This window comes from Anastrepha obliqua, unplaced genomic scaffold (genome assembly GCF_027943255.1).
Source record: "Anastrepha obliqua isolate idAnaObli1 unplaced genomic scaffold, idAnaObli1_1.0 ptg000392l, whole genome shotgun sequence".
NCBI classification, from domain to species: Eukaryota; Metazoa; Arthropoda; class Insecta; order Diptera; family Tephritidae; genus Anastrepha; species Anastrepha obliqua.
In genome coordinates, this window is record NW_026562369.1 from 20,001 (window position 1) to 33,751 (window position 13,751).

Sequence of the window (13,751 nt, forward strand, 5' to 3'; positions counted from 1 at the left end):
TTTTTGACAATGTGAGGTGTGCATGGCAAAAAACACCACGGTGAAGGCATGTGAAATGATATGAAAATATCAAAAGTTAACTAACCAATGATATTGAAACATATAAATCGAATCATAACTATATGAAACTCGAATTTAAGCCATATTAAACTGGTAATATTGTGATTTTATGCCTGGTTTTCCATACGTTAGTTTAAATAGAAAGTTATGGAATATAACCTTGGCATATTGGCACTAAAATATATAATAAAGACATTTCAAATCAAACTGAAATGTATTGAAATGAATTTTTCCCATACATTTTTGACAATGTGAGGTGTGCATGGCAAAAAACACTCACGGTGAAGGCATGTGATATAATATGAAAATATCAAAAGTTAACTAACCAATGATATTGAAGCATATAAATCGAATCATAACTATATGAAACTCGAATTTAAGCCATATTAAACTGGTAATATTGTGATTTTATGCCTGGTTTTCCATACGTTAGTTTAAATAGAAAGTTATGGAATATAACCTTGGCATATTGGCACTAAAATATATAATAAAGACATTTCAAATCAAACTGAAATGTATTGAAATGAATTTTTCCCATACATTTTTGACAATGTGAGGTGTGCATGGCAAAAAACACTCACGGTGAAGGCATGTGATATAATATGAAAATATCAAAAGTTAACTAACCAATGATATTGAAGCATATAAATCGAATCATAACTATATGAAACTCGAATTTGAGCCATATTAAACTGGTAATATTGTGATTTTATGCCTGGTTTTCCATACGTTAGTTTAAATAGAGAGTTATGGAATATAACCTTGGCATATTGGCACTAAAATAATAATAAAGACATTTCAAATCAAACTGAAATGTATTGAAATGAATTTTTCCCATACATTTTTGACAATGTGAGGTGTGCATGGCAAAAAACACTCACGGTGAAGGCATGTGATATAATATGAAAATATCAAAAGTTAACTAACCAATGATATTGAAGCATATAAATCGAATCATAACTATATGAAACTCGAATTTGAGCCATATTAAACTGGTAATATTGTGATTTTATTCCTGGTTTTCCATACGTTAGTTTAAATAGAGAGTTATGGAATATAACCTTGGCATATTGGCACTAAAATATATAATAAAGACATTTCAAATCAAACTGAAATGTATTGAAATGAATTTTTCCCATACATTTTTGACAATGTGAGGTGTGCATGGCAAAAAACACTCACGGTGAAGGCATGTGATATAATATGAAAATATCAAAAGTTAACTAACCAATGATATTGAAGCATATAAATCGAATCATAACTATATGAAACTCGAATTTGAGCCATATTAAACTGGTAATATTGTGATTTTATGCCTGGTTTTCCATACGTTAGTTTAAATAGAGAGTTATGGAATATAACCTTGGCATATTGGCACTAAAATATATAATAAAGACATTTCAAATCAAACTGAAATGTATTGAAATGAATTTTTCCCATACATTTTTGACAATGTGAGGTGTGCATGGCAAAAAACACTCACGGTGAAGGCATGTGAAATAATATGAAAATATCAAAAGTTAACTAACCAATGATATTGAAGCATATAAATCGAAGCATAACTATATGAAACTCGAATTTAAGCCATATTAAACTGGTAATATTGTGATTTTATGCCTGGTTTTCCATACGTTAGTTTAAATAGAGAGTTATGGAATATAACCTTGGCATATTGGCACTAAAATATATAATAAAGACATTTCAAATCAAACTGAAATGTATTGAAATGAATTTTTCCCATACATTTTTGACAATGTGAGGTGTGCATGGCAAAAAACACTCACGGGTGAAGGCATGTGATATAATATGAAAATATCAAAAGTTAACTAACCAATGATATTGAAGCATATAAATCGAATCATAACTATATGAAACTCGAATTTAAGCCATATTAAACTGGTAATATTGTGATTTTATGCCTGGTTTTCCATACGTTAGTTTAAATAGAAAAAATTTTCGAATATATATACATATATGAAGAATCTATATTCTAATACTAACATGTTATGGAATATAACCTTGGCATATTGGCACTAAAATATATAATAAAGACATTTCAAATCAAACTGAAATGTATTGAAATGAATTTTTCCCATACATTTTTGACAATGTGAGGTGTGCATGGCAAAAAACACTCACGGTGAAGGCATGTGAAATAATATGAAAATATCAAAAGTTAACTAACCAATGATATTGAAGCATATAAATCGAATCATAACTATATGAAACTCGAATTTAAGCCATATTAAACTGGTAATATTGTGATTTTATGCCTGGTTTTCCATACGTTAGTTTAAATAGAAAAAATTTTCGAATATATATACATATATGAAGAATCTATATTCTAATACTAACATGTTATGGAATATAACCTTGGCATATTGGCACTAAAATATATAATAAAGACATTTCAAATCAAACTGAAATGTATTGAAATGAATTTTTCCCATACATTTTTGACAATGTGAGGTGTGCATGGCAAAAAACACTCACGGTGAAGGCATGTGATATAATATGAAAATATCAAAAGTTAACTAACCAATGATATTGAAACATATAAATCGAATCATAACTATATGAAACTCGAATTTGAGCCATATTAAACTGGTAATATTGTGATTTTATGCCTGGTTTTCCATACGTTAGTTTAAATAGAAAAAAATTCTCGAATATATATACATATATGAAGAATCTATATTCTATACTAACATTTTATGGAATATAACCTTGGCATATTGCCATTAAAATATATAATAAAGACATTTCAAATCAAACTGAAATGTATTGAAATGAATTTTTCCCATACATTTTTGACAATGTGAGGTGTGCATGGCAAAAAACACTCACGGTGAAGGCATGTGATATAATATGAAAAATCAAAAGTTAACTAACCAATGATATTGAAGCATATAAATCGAATCATAACTATATGAAACTCGAATTTGAGCCATATTAAACTGGTAATATTGTGATTTTATGCCTGGTTTTCCATACGTTAGTTTAAATAGAGAGTTATGGAATATAACCTTGGCATATTGGCACTAAAATATATAATAAAGACATTTCAAATCAAACTGAAATGTATTGAAATGAATTTTTCCCATACATTTTTGACAATGTGAGGTGTGCATGGCAAAAAACACTCACGGTGAAGGCATGTGAAATAATATGAAAATATCAAAAGTTAACTAACCAATGATATTGAAGCATATAAATCGAATCATAACTATATGAAACTCGAATTTAAGCCATATTAAACTGGTAATATTGTGATTTTATGCCTGGTTTTCCATACGTTAGTTTAAATAGAAAAAATTTTCGAATATATATACATATATGAAGAATCTATATTCTAATACTAACATGTTATGGAATATAACCTTGGCATATTGGCACTAAAAATATATAATAAAGACATTTCAAATCAAACTGAAATGTATTGAAATGAATTTTTCCCATACATTTTTGACAATGTGAGGTGTGCATGGCAAAAAAACACTCACGGTGAAGGCATGTGAAATAATATGAAATATCAAAAGTTAACTAACCAATGATATTGAAGCATATAAATCGAATCATAACTATATGAAACTCGAATTTAAGCCATATTAAACTGGTAATATTGTGATTTTATGCCTGGTTTTCCATACGTTAGTTTAAATAGAAAAAATTTTCGAATATATATACATATATGAAGAATCTATATTCTAATACTAACATGTTATGGAATATAACCTTGGCATATTGGCACTAAAATATATAATAAAGACATTTCAAATCAAACTGAAATGTATTGAAATGAATTTTTCCCATACATTTTTGACAATGTGAGGTGTGCATGGCAAAAAACACTCACGGTGAAGGCATGTGATATAATATGAAAATATCAAAAGTTAACTAACCAATGATATTGAAGCATATAAATCGAATCATAACTATATGAAACTCGAATTTGAGCCATATTAAACTGGTAATATTGTGATTTTATGCCTGGTTTTCCATACGTTAGTTTAAATAGAGAGTTATGGAATATAACCTTGGCATATTGGCACTAAAATATATAATAAAGACATTTCAAATCAAACTGAAATGTATTGAAATGAATTTTTTCCCCATACATTTTTGACAATGTGAGGTGTGCATGGCAAAAAACACTCACGGTGAAGGCATGTGAAATAATATGAAAATATCAAAAGTTAACTAACCAATGATATTGAAGCATATAAATCGAATCATAACTATATGAAACTCGAATTTAAGCCATATTAAACTGGTAATATTGTGATTTTATGCCTGGTTTTCCATACGTTAGTTTAAATAGAAAAAATTTTCGAATATATATACATATATGAAGAATTCATATTAGCTATACTAACATGTTATGGAATATAACCTTGGCATATTGGCACTAAAATATATAATAAAGACATTTCAAATCAAACTGAAATGTATTGAAATGAATTTTTCCCATACATTTTTGACAATGTGAGGTGTGCATGGCAAAAAACACTCACGGTGAAGGCATGTGATATAATATGAAAATATCCAAAAGTTAACTAACCAATGATATTGAAGCATATAAATCGAATCATAACTATATGAAACTCGAATTTGAGCCATATTAAACTGGTAATATTGTGATTTTATGCCTGGTTTTTCCATACGTTAGTTTAAATAGAGAGTTATGGAATATAACCTTGGCATATTGGCACTAAAATATATAATAAAGACATTTCAAATCAAACTGAAATGTATTGAAATGAATTTTTCCCATACATTTTTGACAATGTGAGGTGTGCATGGCAAAAAACACTCACGGTGAAGGCATGTGAAATAATATGAAAATATCAAAAGTTAACTAACCAATGATATTGAAGCATATAAATCGAAGCATAACTATATGAAACTCGAATTTAAGCCATATTAAACTGGTAATATTGTGATTTTATGCCTGGTTTTCCATACGTTAGTTTAAATAGAGAGTTATGGAATATAACCTTGGCATATTGGCACTAAAATATATAATAAAGACATTTCAAATCAAACTGAAATGTATTGAAATGAATTTTTCCCATACATTTTTGACAATGTGAGGTGTGCATGGCAAAAAACACTCACGGTGAAGGCATGTGATATAATATGAAAATATCAAAAGTTAACTAACCAATGATATTGAAGCATATAAATCGAATCATAACTATATGAAACTCGAATTTAAGCCATATTAAACTGGTAATATTGTGATTTTATGCCTGGTTTTTCCATACGTTAGTTTAAATAGAGAGTTATGGAATATAACCTTGGCATATTGGCACTAAAATATATAATAAAGACATTTCAAATCAAACTGAAATGTATTGAAATGAATTTTTTCCCATACATTTTTGACAATGTGAGGTGTGCATGGCAAAAAACACTCACGGTGAAGGCATGTGATATAATATGAAAATATCAAAAGTTAACTAACCAATGATATTGAAGCATATAAATCGAATCATAACTATATGAAACTCGAATTTAAGCCATATTAAACTGGTAATATTGTGATTTTATGCCTGGTTTTCCATACGTTAGTTTAAATAGAAAAAATTTTCGAATATATATACATATATGAAGAATCTATATTCTAATACTAACATGTTATGGAATATAACCTTGGCATATTGGCACTAAAATATATAATAAAGACATTTCAAATCAAACTGAAATGTATTGAAATGAATTTTTCCCATACATTTTTGACAATGTGAGGTGTGCATGGCAAAAAACACTCACGGTGAAGGCATGTGAAATAATATGAAAATATCAAAAGTTAACTAACCAATGATATTGAAGCATATAAATCGAATCATAACTATATGAAACTCGAATTTAAGCCATATTAAACTGGTAAATATTGTGATTTTTATGCCTGGGTTTTCCATACGTTAGTTTAAATAGAAAAAAATTTTCGAATATATATACATATATGAAGAATTCATATTAGCTATACTAACATGTTATGGAATATAACCTTGGCATATTGGCACTAAAATATATAATAAAGACATTTCAAATCAAACTGAAATGTATTGAAATGAATTTTTCCCATACATTTTTGACAATGTGAGGTGTGCATGGCAAAAAACACTCACGGTGAAGGCATGTGAAATAATATGAAAATATCAAAAGTTAACTAACCAATGATATTGAAGCATATAAATCGAAGCATAACTATATGAAACTCGAATTTAAGCCATATTAAACTGGTAATATTGTGATTTTTATGCCTGGTTTTCCATACGTAGTTTAAATAGAAAAAATTTTCGAATATATATACATATATGAAGAATCTATATTCTAATACTAACATGTTATGGAATATAACCTTGGCATATTGGCACTAAAATATATAATAAAGACATTTCAAATCAAACTGAAATGTATTGAAATGAATTTTTCCCATACATTTTTGACAATGTGAGGTGTGCATGGCAAAAAACACTCACGGTGAAGGCATGTGATATAATATGAAAATATCAAAAGTTAACTAACCAATGATATTGAAACATATAAATCGAATCATAACTATATGAAACTCGAATTTGAGCCATATTAAACTGGTAATATTGTGATTTTATGCCTGGTTTTCCATACGTTAGTTTAAATAGAAAAAAATTCTCGAATATATATACATATATGAAGAATTATATTCTATACTAACATTTTATGGAATATAACCTTGGCATATTGCCATTAAAATATATAATAAAGACATTTCAAATCAAACTGAAATGTATTGAAATGAATTTTTCCCATACATTTTTGACAATGTGAGGTGTGCATGGCAAAAAACACTCACGGTGAAGGCATGTGATATAATATGAAAATATCAAAAGTTAACTAACCAATGATATTGAAGCATATAAATCGAATCATAACTATATGAAACTCGAATTTGAGCCATATTAAACTGGTAATATTGTGATTTTATGCCTGGTTTTCCATACGTTAGTTTAAATAGAGAGTTATGGAATATAACCTTGGCATATTGGCACTAAAATATATAATAAAGACATTTCAAATCAAACTGAAATGTATTGAAATGAATTTTTCCCATACATTTTTGACAATGTGAGGTGTGCATGGCAAAAAACACTCACGGTGAAGGCATGTGATATAATATGAAAATATCAAAAGTTAACTAACCAATGATATTGAAGCATATAAATCGAATCATAACTATATGAAACTCGAATTTGAGCCATATTAAACTGGTAATATTGTGATTTTATGCCTGGTTTTCCATACGTTAGTTTAAATAGAGAGTTATGGAATATAACCTTGGCATATTGGCACTAAAATATATAATAAAGACATTTCAAATCAAACTGAAATGTATTGAAATGAATTTTTCCCATACATTTTTGACAATGTGAGGTGTGCATGGCAAAAAACACTCACGGTGAAGGCATGTGATATAATATGAAAATATCAAAAGTTAACTAACCAATGATATTGAAGCATATAAATCGAATCATAACTATATGAAACTCGAATTTGAGCCATATTAAACTGGTAATATTGTGATTTTATGCCTGGTTTTCCATACGTTAGTTTAAATAGAGAGTTATGGAATATAACCTTGGCATATTGGCACTAAAATATATAATAAAGACATTTCAAATCAAACTGAAATGTATTGAAATGAATTTTTTCCCATACATTTTTGACAATGTGAGGTGTGCATGGCAAAAAACACTCACGGTGAAGGCATGTGATATAATATGAAAATATCAAAAGTTAACTAACCAATGATATTGAAGCATATAAATCGAATCATAACTATATGAAACTCGAATTTGAGCCATATTAAACTGGTAATATTATGATTTTATTCCTGGTTTTCCATACGTTAGTTTAAATAGAAAAAATTTTCGAATATATATACATATATGAAGAATCTATATTCTATACTAACATGTTATGGCATATTGGTGTTATTGTATTTTATTCCTGGTTTTCTATAGTTAGTTTAAATAGAAATAAATTTTTGAATTCAAAATTTTATATTCTATACTAGCATTACATAGAAATTATCCTCAACTGTTTGTTTCTTGTATAAATACAGGAAATTAAACAGATGATGAAGAGAAAAAAAATAAGAAAAACAAAAATTTATAAGAAAAATTAAATTTTAAACAAAGGAAAAGAGGAGAAAATTTTTTCAATCATATATATTTATGATTAAAAAAATAGAATTATGAAATTATTAATTTCAATTCAAAGAGAAAAATTATGTAATATATGAAATTATTACATTAAAAATGCATTTGAAAAAAAAGTAAAATGTTATTAAGAATGATAAATTATTTGAAAATTGGCAAATATTAAGAAGAAATATCGTTCTTATATTTTTTATATAAAATATATAATATAGAGAACGAAAATTCTTTTTCATAAAAAAACGGTTTTTGAATTTTGATAAGAAAAGCTAAAGGGGGGTCGCCCCTTTACTTTTTATATACACCGTAATTTATGAAATTTTCAAATATGAAAAACAAAGAAAAATATATAAATACAAATATTATTCTGGTTGATCTGCCAGTAGTTATATGCTTGTCTCAAAGATTAAGCCATGCATGTCTAAGTACAAACAAATTAAAAGTGAAACCGCAAAAGGCTCATTATATCAGTTATGGTTCCATAGATCGTTAACAGTTACTTGGATAACTGTGGTAATTCTAGAGCTAATACATGCAATATAAACACGGACCTTATGGAACGTGTGCTTTTATTAGACTAAAACCAAGCGATCATTTGATCGTTAAATTGGTTGAACTCTAGATAACTTGCAGATCGTATGGTCCCGTACCGACGACAGATCTTTCAAATGTCTGCCCTATCAACTTTTGATGGTAGTATCTAGGACTACCATGGTTGCAACGGGTAACGGGGAATCAGGGTTCGATTCCGGAGAGGGAGCCTGAGAAACGGCTACCACATCTAAGGAAGGCAGCAGGCGCGTAAATTACCCACTCCCAGTTCGGGGGAGGTAGTGACGAAAAATAACAATACAGGACTCATATCCGAGGCCCTGTAATTGGAATGAGTACACTTTAAATCCTTTAACAAGGACCTATTGGAGGGCAAGTCTGGTGCCAGCAGCCGCGGTAATTCCAGCTCCAATAGCGTATATTAAAGTTGTTGCGGTTAAAACGTTCGTAGTTGAATTTGTGCTTCATACGGGTAGTACAACTATATATTGTGGTATGTACATTACCTTATGTATGTAAGCGTATTACCGGTGGAGTTCTTATATATAATTAATACAATGTATTTTTTATATATTCCTCCTATTTAAACCTACTTCAGTGCTCTTCATCGAGTGTTGTTGTGGGCGGTACAATTACTTTGAACAAATTAGAGTGCTTAAAGCAGGCTCCAAATGCCTGAATATTTTGTGCATGGAATAATGAAATAAGACCTCTGTTCTACTTTCATTGGTTTTTAGATCAAGAGGTAATGATTAATAGAAGCAGTTTGGGGGCATTAGTATTACGACGCGAGAGGTGAAATTCTTGGACCGTCGTAAGACTAACTTAAGCGAAAGCATTTGCCAAAGATGTTTTCATTAATCAAGAACGAAAGTTAGAGGTTCGAAGGCGATCAGATACCGCCCTAGTTCTAACCATAAACGATGCCAGCTAGCAATTGGGTGTAGCTACTACTATGGCTCTCTCAGTCGCTTCCCGGGAAACCAAAGCTTTTGGGCTCCGGGGGAAGTATGGTTGCAAAGCTGAAACTTAAAGGAATTGACGGAAGGGCACCACCAGGAGTGGAGCCTGCGGCTTAATTTGACTCAACACGGGAAAACTTACCAGGTCCGAACATAAGCGTGTAAGACAGATTGATAGCTCTTTCTCGAATCTATGGGTGGTGGTGCATGGCCGTTCTTAGTTCGTGGAGTGATTTGTCTGGTTAATTCCGATAACGAACGAGACTCAAATATATTAAATAGATGCTTTCAGGATTATGATGTTGAAACTTATATAGCCTTCTTTCATGCGTACATCTTGAATGTACAAGTGTTTGAATGTGTTTATATAAGTGGAGTCGTACCTGTTGGTTTGTCCCATTATAAGGACACTAGCTTCTTAAATGGACAAATTGCGTCTAGCAGTAACGAGATTGAGCAATAACAGGTCTGTGATGCCCTTAGATGTCCTGGGCTGCACGCGCGCTACAATGAAAGTATCAACGTGTATTTCCTAGACCGAGAGGTCCGGGTAAACCGCTGAACCACTTTCATGCTTGGGATTGTGAACTGAAACTGTTCACATGAACTTGGAATTCCCAGTAAGTGCGAGTTATTAACTCGCATTGATTAAGTCCCTGCCCTTTGTACACACCGCCCGTCGCTACTACCGATTGAATTATTTAGTGAGGTCTCCGGACGTGATCACTGTGACGCCTCGTGTGTCACGGTTGTTTCGCAAAAGTTGACCGAACTTGATTATTTAGAGGAAGTAAAAGTCGTAACAAGGTTTCCGTAGGTGAACCTGCGGAAGGATCATTATTGTGTTCCATATCCGTAAGAAAAAACAAACAAACAAACAAACAAACAGGACAAGCAAACAACGAACAAAAAGAAAAAAAAAAAAAAAAAAAAAAAGAAAAAAAAAAAAAATTTATATAATTATTTTGAATCCATAATTCTTTTTATTCTTTTTCATTCAATTTGTGATCCATCAATTATATCATATTAAATATAATATATGATGGTACATTTTGTAATGTTTTTTCTTATTTTTTTCTTTTAAAAACCTTTAAACATGAAAATAAAAAGTTGTACTTATTATTCATTTGATTGAATGATAAGTTAATTTGTTCACAATAACAAAAGTGGTATATATTTATTATATTATTATATATACATAAAATGATTAAAAAAATACAAAATAATTGAATCATAATAAATACCACCACTGTATTATTGTTGAACTAAGACATTCGCAACTTAATAAAAATGTTTAGAGTTAAATATATTTGATATATATTATTGAAAGAAAATCAATTTATATATTATTAATATTATTTAATTTTACTCTTTCAATTAATATATGCAAAAAAAAATTGACATTTGTATAAATAAAAATAAATAAAAAAATACTCTAAGCGGTGGATCACTTGGCTCATGGGTCGATGAAGAACGCAGCAAACTGTGCGTCATCGTGTGAACTGCAGGACACATGAACATCGACATTTTGAACGCATATCGCAGTCCATGCTGTTATGTACATTAAATTCAATTTTAAAGTACTGCTTGGACTACATATGGTTGAGGGTTGTAAGACTATGCTAAATAAGTTGCTTATTCTTTTATAAAAATAATTGAATTTAAGCAAATGTGTATATTATTGGATTTTAAATAATTCATAATATTAATAGCAAAAAAAATAAAGATATATAATGAATTTTATTTATTATATATCTTTAAAAAAAAAAATCCTCTCAAATAAAATGAAATGATGAAAATATTGAATCTAAGTATTCTTTACAAAAAATTTTCATATTATTTATATATATATATAAAATAATAATTTATATATGTAATTAAAAGGAGGAATGTCTAGCATAAAAATTAAATTTTTTATTCTAGGATTGCCTCATTTTACATTATTATTATTTTTATATATTTACAATATATAAAAGGAGAAAAGAAAAATAGAGATGAAAAGATGATATAATTTTTTTATTAAATTGTGAGAAGATAAAAAAAGAATATTAAAACAACCTCAACTCATATGGGATTACCCCCTGAATTTAAGCATATTAATGAGGGGAGGAAAAGAAACTAACAAGGATTTTCTTAGTAGCGGCGAGCGAAAAGAAAATAGTTCAGCACTAAGTCACTTTGTCTATATGTCAAATGTGAGATGCAGTGTATGGAATATCTTAATATCTAGTATGAGAAATTAACGATTTAAGTCCTTCTTAAATGAGGCCATTTACCCATAGAGGGTGCCAGGCCCGTATAAACGTTAATGATTACTAGAAAGATATTTCCAAAGAGTCGTGTTGCTTGATAGTGCAGCACTAAGTGGGTGGTAAACTCCATCTAAAACTAATATAACCATGAGACCGATAGTAAACAAGTACCGTGAGGGAAAGTTGAAAAGAACTCTGAATAGAGAGTTAAATAGTACGTGAAACTGCTTAGAGGTTAAGCCCGATGAACCTGAATATCCATTATGAAAAATTCATCATTAAATAATTAAAAAAATAATGTGCATTTTTTTCATATAAGGACATTGTAATCTATTAACATAATAAAGTATTTATCAAAAGATCATTGGTGATATTAAGTTTATTTAAATTAATTTGCTTTTTTAAGCATATTAACATAAAATAAATACTAATGATTTGATAAAGTGTTGATAGATTTTATTATATATAATGCTAAAATTCATTTTTTGAATTTTACAAAAAATTTAATATCTATGATATTAATATTTATTTGTATGCATTTATATGATTAACAATGCGAAAGATTCAGGATACCTTCGGGACCCGTCTTGAAACACGGACCAAGGAGTCTAACATATGTGCAAGTCATTGAGTTATATTAAACTTAATGGCATAATTAACTTAACTTAAATATAATGGGATTAATTTTTAGTCTATTTTTTAATAAATAGTCAATTAATTCAATCCCGGGGCGTTCCATATAGTTATGTATAATGATAATTTATTATTATTTATACCTCTAACTGGAGCGTACCTTGAGCATATATGCTGTGACCCGAAAGATGGTGAACTATACTTGATCAGGTTGAAGTCAGGGGAAACCCTGATGGAAGACCGAAACAGTTCTGACGTGCAAATCGATTGTCAGAATTGAGTATAGGGGCGAAAGACCAATCGAACCATCTAGTAGCTGGTTCCCTCCGAAGTTTCCCTCAGGATAGCTGGTGCATTTAAAAATTATATAAAATAATCTTATCTGGTAAAGCGAATGATTAGAGGCCTTAGGGTCGAAACGATTTTAACCTATTCTCAAACTTTAAATGGGTAAGAACCTCACCTTTCTTGATATGAAGGTTGAGGTTATGATATAATGTGCCCAGTGGGCCACTTTTGGTAAGCAGAACTGGCGCTGTGGGATGAACCAAACGTAATGTTACGGTGCCTAAATTAACAACTCATGCAGATACCATGAAAGGCGTTGGTTGCTTAAAACAGCAGGACGGTGGACATGGAAGTCGTAATCCGCTAAGGAGTGTGTAACAACTCACCTGCCGAAGCAACTAGCCCTTAAAATGGATGGCGCTTAAGTTGTATACCTATACATTACCGCTAAAGTAGATGATTTATAAAAACAATTTCGATTGATTTATAAATTTTGAAACTTTAGTGAGTAGGAGGGTACAATAGTGTGCTTAGAAGTGTTTGGCGTAAGCCTGCATGGAGCCGCTATTGGTACAGATCTTGGTGGTAGTAGCAAATAATCGAATGAGACCTTGGAGGACTGAAGTGGAGAAGGGTTTCGTGTGAACAGTGGTTGATCACGAGTTAGTCGGTCCTAAGTTCAAGGCGAAAGCCGAAAATTTCAAGTTTTTAATAAAAAAAAAATATTAATAAAATATATTTAAAAATAATTAAAATACTTGAATTATTTTGAACGAAAGGGAATACGGTTCCAATTCCGT

General features: G+C 29.9%; 1 non-coding gene and 1 pseudogene across 1 annotated transcript; both read left to right on the forward strand.

Moving 5' to 3' along the window:
- Nucleotides 1–8,628: 8,628 nt before the first annotated feature.
- LOC129252825 (small subunit ribosomal RNA) lies at nucleotides 8,629–10,618 on the forward strand. Its single transcript, XR_008583664.1, has one exon. It is a non-coding gene; the product is annotated as a small subunit ribosomal RNA (ribosomal RNA).
- Nucleotides 10,619–11,209: 591 nt separating this feature from the next.
- LOC129252823 (5.8S ribosomal RNA) lies at nucleotides 11,210–11,390 on the forward strand (annotated as a pseudogene).
- Nucleotides 11,391–13,751: the final 2,361 nt, after the last annotated feature.